Genomic DNA, 13,084 nt, shown 5'->3' on the forward strand with positions numbered 1-13,084 from the left:
TTTAAATTTCGCTTAATGCCGCTTGGTGCAGATGAAGTGCTCTTGGAATTTGAAAAGAAGGAAGAAATGGAGGAGACAATTGCAGAGTGCAGATTTTTATTAGAGCAAAAATTATACGATATGAAGTCTAGCACTGTCTTTTCTTTTGGCATCGTACAACATGTCTGGATTCGTCTGTGGCAGGTTCCGTTGGGTTTATGGACTAAATCTTTTTTCGCTTCTGTTGGAAATAGGCTAGGGACCTATGTTATGTCTAGTTATGCTACCTTGTCGCGCCATAGAGCTGATTTTGCTCGCATTTTGGCACGTATGCATCATCCAATTCTACACAGTTTTACCATGTCGGTTGATGTTAGCGGAACGTCGTGCATAGTTCTGGTTGAGAAGGATTTGGTAGCGTATGACTATGGGACGGTAGAGGTCATGCCGTCGACGCCAGTCAAAATCTACAACTCAGAGGATGATGAGAGCTATGATGACGGGAGGATGGGGGATGTTGGTAGAGAGGATGGTGCAGTTTTGTTGGATGTGCAAAACTCTCATGGAAAAGATTATGAATATGCAGTTGATGTTGATTCAGACGAGGAAGACGAGGTTTACAGGGACGGAGTGACAAAAGGTTTACAGTTTTGTGGCGGTTCGACGTCAGAGGGAGTGATGGCGGCTGCGTGCGTGGTGCTACCGGAGGGGGAAAATTTGCCGGGGAAGGAGGAGAAGCCAGCGGAGGTTACGAAGATGATCAAGGCGTCAGTTACGGGTGAGGAGGTTGAGAAAAAATCAAATTCAAACAATTCAGGAAATATTCAAACCTTGGAAGCCATCAAGTCAGGAGAGGAGCAGAAGGAATGTTTACAGGTGCTCATTGATTCTGGTTATACGTTAGAGGAGATTAAGGAGTGGAGAAATAATTTAAAAGCTGAAGATATCTTGTTTAATGGGAATCAAATCTTAGATAAATATATTCAAAATCAAGGTAAAGGATTTGCAGTTACTGGTTATTCTTTTAATGCCCAGGATCTGATTCAGAAATCAAATATTTGTTAGCCTTTTAATTCACCTAACTGGGTCCCGCAGAAATTAACTCAGTTTAATGGGGTTGGGGCATGTTTGCCTAGCATAACAACTCAACAAAACGAGTTTTTGGGTATTGAGACAACTCCAACATCTTTGCCAGCTTCTGAGATGCGTGGCATTACAGACCTTTTTGTTCACACGTCTCCGCACCAAATAATTCGACAACGCGCATCCCCTTCTGCTACTGTGTGTCTCGCCTCTTCTCCAACGTCGCCATCCCTAACGTGTTTCCCTCTCACGTGTTCCCCTGGCCCTCATGCTTCTGTTGATCCGGTGACTCTGGCAGTATAGAACTCGCCAAACACAAAGTCCACCACGAAGAGTTCTCGCGAGGGTGTCCAAAGGGAAGTAAAAATAAGCCTCAACCTCTCCCAGTCGATTTTGTAGAGCCTGTACAGGGGGAAGATGGAGTGTCTACTATAGCTCAGAGAACTTGGCTACTTGGTAAACAATTGGGTTTGAAACCGCGAGGGTCGGAAGCGTTGATGCTTCGTGGTTTAGAGGCTCAAATTCGTCAAAACCACCCCCATCTCGAATAATATGGTTCTCATTCGGAGGAGGAGCAGGTTTACATGCTCTAAAAGAACATGTTTTGCGGGCCTGGTGTTGCTGATGTTATTTTGATGTTGTTGTTAGTGTGTAATTGGTTGTTGTTGTTGTTTTCTGTCGTTGATCGATTAATATGCTTCGACAAGAAGTAGATTGTAGAGAGGTTAACCATGTCTGCAGGGAGGAAGTCTCGCAGATTGGAGGTGCTATGAGGATTGACTGGAACAGAGTGTTGTACCCTGTGAAGGTGGTGTTAATTAATATAGTCTTTGGGTACCATTCATGATCTGATGGTGATGAGGTGTTGGTCGCGAGCAGTGTTAGTGATGGAGTGAACATTGATGCTTGGTTTTTGGGATATACCAGGATGGTTAGTTTCACTACAATGATGTCTGGATATTGAGATGGCAGCATGGTTATTATATGTTGGGGCGTGTATTATGGCTTGTTTGGAAATGACTGCTGCAATTTTGTTGTTATGCGTGATTGCTGAAGCTAGATCTCGTGGCATCATGTGTTTGAAAGTACAGGTCATGACTTGCAGTTGTGTTGTTTTATTTGGCATACCATTTATTATTTCTTGGTGTCTTAGTTGGCTGAAGCACCTTTTCATTTTGAAATATTGACTTCTCATAAGTTTGTACACTTTTTCCTTGCTTGGTTTTTTTCCTCTGGGTTTTTCCTTGCAAGGTTTTAATGAGGCATTCCTATGAGACGTTTTTTATGCCAATTGGTGATGTCTGGGGTTTAGGTTGCGTGGTGCGTTGGGTGCTATGGATTTGGGTACAATGATGTTCATATTGCGGTGTTTTGACATTTTCATTCTTCATGCTCATGAGGGGTCTGTCCTCATAAGTTCATTTACATCTTTCAATAATATTTTCATCTTAACTTTTCAAAAAAAAAATCTTTATTTTTTGAAATTAAAAAAATTAATTGTTCTTTTTATGTGACTTAATATGATTACATATTACATATTACGACTTCATATTATTTTCCCAATTTATTTTCTTGTATTTCAGATGCAATCATTATTCTCAATATTCCAAATGTCAGATGCAAAAAAATATGTTACTTGACAGTACAAAAAAAACTTACAAATTTATGTTTTACTATATCTAAAATTTATTTTTTTTATTAAATTTTGTATTTTTTTTGGAAAAACCAAATATTTGTTTTTTTTTATGAAATATATATATATATGGGCTTAAATGCACTTTTGGACCCTCATGTTTTAACTTTTTGCGATCGTCAACCCTTATCTTTTTTTTCTACGAATGGGAACCCTATTCTTTCAAAACGCTGCACCGTTTACCCTTCCGTCCAAATCCGTAAAAAACTTGACGGAACACGCTGATATGGCATTCCACGTGGATAAAAGGGGGATTTAAAAAAAATGGCTTAAATGCACTTTTGGAACCTCAAGTTTACATTATTTTGCGATTGTTGACCCTAGTCTTATTTTTAGTTTGAATGGAGACCCTAATCTTTCAAAATGTTGCACCGTTTACCCTTCCGTCGGAAGGCCATGTAAGTGGGTTCCGTCAAGTTTTTGACGGATTTGGACGGAAGGGTAAACGGTGCAACATTTTGAAAGATTAGGGTCTCCATTCGTAGAAAAATAAGATCAGGGTCAACAATCGCAAAAAATATAAACTTGGGGGTCCAAAAGTGCATTTAAGCCTATATATAATATAAGGATAGAGTTGAGAAATGTCCCCTCTCAACATGGGTACAGTAACCACGTCAACAAAAGTTGACAACAAACCTAGCTATTGTGGCAAAAAAACCTCCCCAAAACCTAAACCCACAAGCATAAGCACCAAAACCCTACCAATAACCTCAAAACCAACGAACACCACTGAGCTAGAGCTAGGACCCAAAACCTAAGAAACTAAATACATACAGTAAAAAGCACAAAGAAAGCAGAAATAGACACAGCTTGGGTGGAAACCAACATTAGCATTGCCTCCCAACCACACGCGGACCCAACATCCTTAAAAAAGAAACCCATCAACACCAGCAGGAAGCCAAAAACACCGAGGCTGGAAGGCGACCGTAGCCTCAAGGATCTCGTCAACGCCAATGAATATTTAGAAGAGGAAGCAAACACACCAGCAGGAAGCGATCAACACCGAGGTTGGAAGACGACCGTAGCCTCAATGAACATGCCAATGCCAAAGAAAGAAAAAGAGAGGAAGTTGTACCCACCGCTCCAGCAAGCGTCAACCTCACTGAAGGGAATCATGCAGTTGATTAGTGCAACGGAATAAAATTCCCTACATGAGAAGATCTTGCAAAATGCATGTTTCAAAGTTCATGTTGCAATCAAACCCATAGAGGGGTAATAAGACTTACCTCTTGAAGACAGTTTGGGCAAACAAGGCACTGGTATCCTCGTCTCTACAGAAGTCCACGCGAATTCTCCCACTAGATCTCCCTTGCAGCTCCTTGTACTAGCAGAGGCAAGAGTGTGTAATTTTCTGATCTAGGGTTTGAGCATCTCATGCTCTATTTATAAGAACCCACAAGGAGGCTAACCCTAATTCTTATTGGAGCCTTATTGGGCTTATCCAATGGGCTGGTCCAATAAGACATATTTTCTAGTGGGCTAATTCTATGCGTGTGACCCTATAGGTATCTCTTACATATTTAGGTTGTAATATTTAAATATAAATATTAAGCTACTAATGCATATACCAACAATCTCCCACTTGCACTTGAGCTTAATAAAGTATATTTAATATCACTAATAATGAGTGGTATCAAGTAATACATCACTATGACCTAAATATTAAGAATGCCCTTGCACCGACATAGTATACCTTGTGACAAACATTTTATATGATTGATCCCTTTGTCCTTATATCTAATTGAACCAAGGCATGGATGTGTCATCCTTGTATTTTCAATTTATGTTCCTCGATACCCGGGAAGACTTTCCAGAAATAAATATCCCATATTTACCCTTTCTGAGCATGGCCATACATTTCAAAGTCTTACTCTATCAAGTGACATGTAGATATTTACTCCTGTTACATAGGAGGGACAAATCCTATCTACATCACTCACATTCCTCCACATGATTCGTGTTATACCCAATTATTGCCTTTATAATTACGCTGTTATGGGTAATGTTTGACGACATTAAAATATAAGACTACTAATGTAGGAATCATAGTGACTTCAAGTCAAAGGATTACATATACCATTGTCACAATGAGAATCCTTTATGACACTCACGTAACGATCCATGTTACGTTCTCATAGTGGGTCAGTCCAGCACACCATTAACTCTTAATGTGTGCCCGCGTGAAGACTTGACATCTCATGTCCATGATCTATGAGATTTAGATCATTTAATCACTCACGCACTAGTCTTAATATTGCCCAGATATTAATAACGACTAGGGACAACATTTAAGGACAATTTTTTTGTAGAATCTCACAGTTAAGTCTACTACTCAACGTCTTACAAATTTGTATATACTATTCTATGGACATTAATATTCTTTAAAGAAGTATCAAACTGAAATGCCTTTATTAATAATAATAAAATGATACAAAACGTGTCCAGAACAAATTAGATCCAAGTGCATATAATAATGGTCTCCCACTAGAACTAGATGTAAGATCAAGTTTTGATCGAGTAGTACAACTCTATGTTTTGATGATTACAAGTTAACATTTTAGTATGAACAATTATGGTACTCTAACGTGTTTTTCTGAGTGTGCTATTTACAGGCTCTGACCTCAATTCAAGCTCACACAAATCAGAAGCACTGTGCATAAAGAGTGACCCAAGCAACGCTTTCGCAACATCTATGTTCACTCTGAACAGTAGAAACGCTTCAGAAGATCTGAAGTCACACAAGCTCTGATATGGACTCAGTCACTTGAAGTTCTGAAGATCCAGACGTTCTGACAACCCAGACACTCTGAAGGTTCAGATGCTCTGAAGGTGTAGAAGACTCTGAAGATCCAGAAGCTGAAAAGTGGAAACTCTGAAGATCCAGAAGCAAGAAACTCTGAAGACCATGTACTTCCCTCTGAGTTCAGAATCAGAAGATACAACGGTCAGAGGATCTGTGCTTCCCTCTGACTCTGATCAACTGGCTTCACAAGTTCCAACATGAAGCATTCCCCTGATCAGAAGTCTCCTAGGTTTAAAGGTCAAGTGACTATCCAAGTACAAAAGCAAATGTACTATCCTGACGACCTACCTAGCATTCTCAGCCACAGCAGAAGCTGGAATTTCCAAAACTGCCCTCCAACGGTAGCATTTCCATGCAGCGTTCAAACCCTAATCCTTGGAGTATAAATAGAGGCTAAAGATTGAAAGATGCGGTTGGAAGAATTACACACGCGCAAGCTATATTCAAAACCTTCTAAGCATTCTTTCATCTGAATTCATTGTGTTTACTATTAGCTTTTCAGAAGCAAATCCTTTGTAAACATTCCTTCTTAAACAGTTGTTTAGTTACCTTTAGGAGATCAAGTTTGATCGGATCCTAGAGAAGACTAAGAGAGTGAATCTTAGTGTGAGCTAAGTCAGTGTAATTGTTAGTCACTTGTAGGTTTCAAGTGCAGTTGTAACACTTACCTGATTAGTGGATTGCCTTCATTCTAAGAAGGAAGAAATCACCTTAACGGGTGGACTGGATTAGCTTGAGGGATTTATCAAGTGAACCAGGATAAAAATCCTTGTGTGCTTTTCTATCTCCTATCTTAAGCACTTAGTTCTCGAAAGATTTGTTAAAATCTTTAAGGTGGAAGTTTTATCTTGAAAACGTTATTCAAACCCCCCCTTTCTACCGTTTTTCATACCTTCACTAGAGCCAATCAGGCATAAGTTTAATGCCTATTGCGCTAGTGTGACTATCATGCTTCTGTTGTGCAAGAGGTTTAGTCAAGGGATCAACAACATTATCATCAGTATGCACTTTGCATATTTTCACATCTCCTCTATCAATTATTTCTCGGATGAGATGAAACCTTTTAAGTATATATTTGGATCGTTGATGAGATCTAGGTTCCTTAACTTGTGCAATGGCTCCATTGTTGTCACAATAGAGACTCATTGGACCCACAATGTTAGGAACCACACAAAGTTCCATAATGAACTTCTTGATCCAAACTGCTTCCTTTGATGCATTTGAAGCAGCAATATACTCAACCTCTGTGGTAGAATCAGCAATTGTCTCTTGCTTTGAACTCTTCCAGCTCACAGCGACGCCATTTAAACAGAACATGTAACCCGATTGTGACCTCGAGTCATCTTTCTCAGTTTGGAAGCTAGCTTCAATGTAACCGACTACACTTAGCTCATATTCCCCTCCATATACCAAGAATGTGTCCTTAGTCCTTCTCAAGTACTTAAGGATATTCTTGACAGTAATCCAGTGACCTTCACCGGGATCTGACTGGTATCTACTTGTTATGCTTAGTGCATAAGAGATATCTGGTCGAGTACATAACATGGCATATATTATAGATCCAATTGCCGAGGCATATGGAATATTACTCATGCGTTCTCTCTCTTCCTTATTGGAAGGAGACTGAGCCTTCGAAAGGCTGATGCCATGTGACATAGGCAAGGATCCTTTCTTGGAATCTTGCATGTTGAATCGTTTCAACACCTTATCAATGTATGTACTTTGACTTAGACCAAGTAACCTCTTAGATCTATCTCATTAGATCCTAATACTCAGTACGTAGGTTGCATCGCCTAAGTCTTTCATGGAAAAACACTTTCCTAACCAAGTCTTCACTGATTGAAGGGTAGGAATGTCATTTCCAATCAGTAGTATGTCATCCCCATACAAAACTAGAAAAATGATTGTGCAACCACTAATCCTTTTGAAGACACAAGGTTCATCCTCATTTTTAATGAAACCAAAATTTTGTACAGCTTAATCAAAACGGAGGTTCCAACTTCTAGAAGCTTACTTTAATCCATAAATGGATCGTTGTAGTTTGCATACCTTATTGGAACCATCAAGCATAACAAAGCCCTTCGTTTGTGCCATATACACATCTTCAAGAAGATTTCCATTTAGGAAAGATGTCTTGACATCCATTTGCCAAATTTCATAATCATGGTATGCTGCTATAGCAAGCAAGATCCTGACAGATTTAAGCATAGCAACAGGGACAACGTCCTCGACGGAATCTGAAGCAGGAACAACGAAAATGAAAATGCATCAAGGAGAAAAGGGAGACAGAGTCTATTTAGGAGATGAAGAGAGAGGACATAGAGTTTAGGGTTTTAGAGAGAGAAGGGTTATGAATGAAAATTATAAAATAAATTTTAGACATAATCATCAATCGAGCATGTACAAAAAACTCAAATTTATGATTTCTAATAACTAAAATAAATTTTGTTCTTTTAATCTGTAAAATATCTTTAGTCAATAACACCGATTTAAAAAAATCACACAAAAAACAAAAATGAGATGCACAGGTCAAAAATCCTAGTACTATAAATGGGAGAAGTTTTTTCAACTTTGCGGGTAAGAGAGTAATTCAATAAATCAATGCACATGAGTAAATATTTTCTCATGGGCATATATGTAAACCTAATTTTCTTAACCGTATACAAAACATCTTGATCAACCAACCGTGTATCATTTTCATATAAAACCCTTTAAGAAACATTTTAACATTCTTGGTTGTTTTCTTTGTTGCATTTATAACTCTTGATTGCGGTTAGGAAAATATCAAGAGTCTCTTCATTTTTCTCCCATATACGAAACATATTTTCATTCCAGGGTTCTGTGCTGGCGTAAGAATGCTGTGAAAAGTGTATGTTAAAACTTACAAGTGAAATGATATAAAATATTTTATATGCATATGTATTAATGGAGTTGTAGTCATTTCCAATGCTAGTCCGAATCATATTCTTACCTGACTGCGATTCAGATTATTCAAAAGGTGATTTCTCGCCACAAGAAAACTAATTAAGCCGCGATTCTAAATCAGAGCGGGAATAAGACTCGTCAGGGTTCTGTTTGTGAATGTGTGTACATTTCCGGAACTTTTGACTGTAATATCGATAGAGTTTGTTTCCAAGAACCCGAGGAAGTTTTATTTAACCTCCGCAGAGACTTTTAGTGAACTTCTAGGTCGCGAATAAAAAAATTCACGATTTCGATTTGAGTTTTTCGTTTTCCTGCCTTGATTCTATTTCCACAAGGAATCTCTTCCAAGAAGGAAATATTCCCATCCGAGGAAAGTTTCCCTAGTCAAATCACCGTTTGATCTTGGAGCAAGTTTCTCCTAAGATATTTTCTCACTTAAGTGGACCCGGAGCAAGTGTCGACCTTTTATGGAGGGATACTTGGCCTAAATAAGTGGACAAAAATGCCAAAACATTATGAGTTGTCGAAATTAAATCCTTAGGGTTATTTCATCCCTTTCAGTTGTCGAAATTTTGGCATTGATTTTGTGTCTTTATGAGTTTTGTAGCTCGAGATATGTGCGTTTTAGCGAGCAAATGTCTTGCTGCCCATGTGTGTGACCTTAAGTCTTTGTATGATTTTTCCTGAATTATTTACTTGGACTTTGGACTTGAAATTTTACTGGGGTTAAAGAAAAGTGTTTTGTATCATGTAGTAAAAATATTAGAATTTTCAAGGTTGGTTTCATGTGTTTAAAAGTTCTCCCAAGAGGAGGCTACACAGTTTTGAAGTTTGTTGAATGTTTTGATGAGTAACTTGTGGTTTTTGTAGCATATCTCTTAACATGGTGACAAAAAATTAGTGAAAACGGTTTCAAATGAAATTTATCTTATAACCCTACATTTTGTGTGAATTGCAAGGTGTTTTGGTTCCTGGCCTGGTCTTGATTGCAGGTGGAAGTTGGGAAAATTTACTCCCCGAGTAAACCGTGACAGTCTGTACTGTTTTGGGCATAACTCCTTGTGTACGATTCCAAATTGGGTGGAATCACTTTTGTTTGAAATATAACTTGAAGGCATTCAATCGGTGAAAGTTTCATGATTTTTGGATTTTTATTTTAATACAGTTGTTATTTTTAATTCTCTCATTTTTCTCCTGTTTGCATTTCTGGAACAACGGTAGTGTATGATTTTTACTTCATTCCATAAGTGTTCAAATTATATGGAACTTGTATGGTTAGAAAGAGGACTTAAGGATATGTTATAAAAAAAATTATATTTTTCTTAGTTTTTTATGTGGTTGAAATGCGTCAATTAGAGACTAAGTAAAGTACGCTTTAATTAAGGTATGCGGAGTTTGAGCACGGAGCTAGACTTGCAAGGAAAGATCACAAAGGGAATCGACCAAGATAAGGGAAACTCTCTTAGCTACTGGCTATATGATAAACATCGAGGGTTGTTGATGATTTCTTATGACGATATGAATTGTTGATGAAGCATGGTTATTTGGATTGATGATATTGCTGAAGTAAGCTTCAGATTGTTGTTTGTTATTTATGCATTACTTTCTGAGAGTATGCCTGAATATGTTGTAATAATTTCTGAATTGTGCTGAGACTTTATGATTATATCTACTGTAAATACTCCATGTTGTTTAAGAGTGATTTGCAGGTATTAGCAAGTACGATCCGACAGGAGGTCCGAACTACTGCTGCTGTTTGGGATCAAGATTTTTTGGGGTGATTACCTTGGGATAAAGAGGGAATATTTTGAAAATAAAACTTCATGATGTAATTAATTAAGGAAATAGAGCTTTCCTTTAATTCTAAAAGAGAACTGTAACACCCCGATTTTCAGGTGTCACTTTAGTAACTCAAGAATAAAATAAAGCGGAAATGCAAGTATTTTTTTTTCTTTTTAAATAAAAAGACTTGTCGAAATAAAGACTCAACCCATTCGCGATTAACAGCGAATAATATACAATATAAGCACATCCCTCGCTGCAACCAAAAACATCGCCACGAGTGTCCTCAAGTGACGGAAAGTAACATCAAGTAATTGAAAGTAGCGCCCGCAGGCAAATAAGTGCAACTCATAGACAGAGTCATAAGTTTTATAAATACAGTCATCCAAGAAAGTAAGTTAGCCCAGAACGGCTTCCAAAAGACCTCTTACGTCCGACAAACTCCCTGTGATCCTCATGGAAGAGAACCACACAAAAAGCTAATAGTCGGGGACCTACCCTGCCCAAAATATAGACACGACTAGTCAGAGCTATGACACTATCACCCAACCTTAGTAGGCTCTAAACACCCATACCCTATACTTCCATCATCGACCCTCATCTGGTCATGCATTCAGTCCGGGTCCTCGTCGAAACTTCAGTAATGGTCATGACGCTCCTGGTCCTCCCCGAGTGATGAATCATCTCGAACCAGCTGTCGAACGTCTGGCAGCAGGCCGACCACCCAAACACAGACATACAAACAAAGCCAAGGCGCTAGGTGTAAGACCCGGAATTAAATAGACTATTTATTTATTTAACTCCTTAATTCACGGCAACGCGTATTATTTATTAATTACTTGTTATTGATATATTATTCGCGCCACGAAGGCGAGAAATACCTTAAGGAATATTTTCCTTATAGTTATTTAATCGCGCATTTATTTTGTAGTATTTTTATATTATTTTCTTAACTCAAATCTAATCGCGATTCGGAAAATTAAATAAGTAGTAATTAATTTCAATGTCTTGAATTTATAAAGTTATTTAAAAGTAAGGATTTAATTATAATTATTTTTGTGTGTATTATTTTATTTTTAATTTTAATAATTTATATTCTTTAATTTATCTCTCTTTTATGAAGAGATGACCTGCTCTAACAGGTCATCTTTGTTATTTACTTGTGATAGCCTATCAAGCATCACAAAGGAATATCCTTTATTATTTTCTCACCTCAACCACCAAATTAATTCATTCTTATCTTTCCAACTCACCATCTTTATTCCCAACCACTCTTTCAAATTTCTACTCCCTCCGGTCCTATTTATAAGCAACAAAAAAAAATTCACATAGTTTAAGAAATGTAGTTAAACTAGGTAAAATGTCTTAAATATGTCTTGAATCAAAATAAACTTCCAAAATTACCCTTTGTTATTAGTGTTGGAAAGTGAGAAAGAGAAAGAATAATTAATCAGACACATTTTACAAGTTAGAATTAATAAGGGCATCATTGGAAAAAAATAATTAATATAGCTCAAACTTTCATTTGGTTCTTATAAAAAGGACCAAGATTTTTCTTCTCTTTCATCCTTATAAATAGGACCGGAGGGAGTACTCTATCTTTCTCTCTCATTTAAATTTTTCAATTTTCTGATCACTTTCTTTCTCTTACGTGGGCCCCACCCCAATCAGAAATCAATTCACTCTCTCACTCACTTCTTCTCCTTTCTTCTGGTGAAGCAACAAAAAAATACCACCACCATCACCATACTTCTTCTTCTCCCATGGAAGCCGCCACCACCGCGAGCCTTCTCCTCTCCTCACGCGAGCCAGAGCACCACCACCTTCTCCCTCACGAACCAGCACCATCAAGCCATCATCTTCCTCTTTTCCTTGCCTCTGGTTCAGATACGAGCACACCACCAACGCCCAACACCATGAACGACGCCGCCACAGCCACCATGGAGGCGAAAACCAGAGAGAAAATGAAACCCTAGCCGCCACCTTCAAAGTCCGATCTCCGGCGAACCACTGAGTTTTTGGAGAAACCAACCACACCATGGAACTCCCCTCGACGTGCGCTGCAAAACCCCTAAAGAAATTTCTGATTCCGACAACCTTCGCCGGAAACCGCCGCCGGCCACCGTGACCACCGTCTTCTCCGGCCAACCTTCGCCGGAGATGTCACTGAACTCAGAACCAGGAAGCTCTCCGCCTCCTCTTGCTGAATTGATTATCAATTTTGGGTAAGAGATTAATCCTCCCTTCCAATTTCTGCTTTTCCCTTTTCAAAACCCTAATTCTAATCCTCTTATTCATCTGCTCAGTCCTTGTTTGAACTGTGCCAGTGTTGTTCAACATTCATGGTCCTCAGAGGAAGGCAAAAGCTGCTGTTAGAGAAGAGGAGGAAGCAAATTTAGAACCTTAGCCATGAGGCTTAAGGTAGAAAACGAAATATTTTTCTGTTTTGGGTATTGTTTTAATTCTTGTAGGGGCTGAAAATGTTTTTGAAAATGTAAGGGTATTTGAGATGGTTAGATTACCTCTGGATGAGCATGGGTTCGATATTAGATTAGGAGAAATTTATGCTGCTGTTGTCTTGTGATTGTAGTAGCCGCTGTTCTGCCAAAACTCGTGTGTTTCGGTTCAGATTTTGGAACTGTGTTCTTCATAAAAATTGTAGCATTTTCTGTTAGCAAACTTTTGCCACTGGTTTCATGTAATTGCGATTTCTCTAGCTCAAGTTATACGCATTTTAGTGAGCACGGGTTAAGCTGTCCCGATTCTCACGAACTGCTGTAGTATTTGATTTTTCCTGAATTTTGTACTTCGAATTTGGA

The 13,084-nt window shown here is 38.4% G+C and overlaps 1 long non-coding RNA gene across 1 annotated transcript; it reads left to right on the forward strand.

The window, feature by feature from the left end:
* The first annotated feature begins 11,819 nt into the window (after nucleotides 1–11,819).
* On the forward strand, nucleotides 11,820–13,009 carry LOC130735194 (uncharacterized). The gene is made up of 2 exons (XR_009018333.1): nucleotides 11,820–12,490; nucleotides 12,572–13,009. It is a non-coding gene; the product is annotated as an uncharacterized LOC130735194 (long non-coding RNA).
* Nucleotides 13,010–13,084: the final 75 nt, after the last annotated feature.

Source organism: Lotus japonicus, chromosome 2 (assembly GCF_012489685.1).
Source record: "Lotus japonicus ecotype B-129 chromosome 2, LjGifu_v1.2".
Classification (NCBI taxonomy): Eukaryota; Viridiplantae; Streptophyta; class Magnoliopsida; order Fabales; family Fabaceae; genus Lotus; species Lotus japonicus.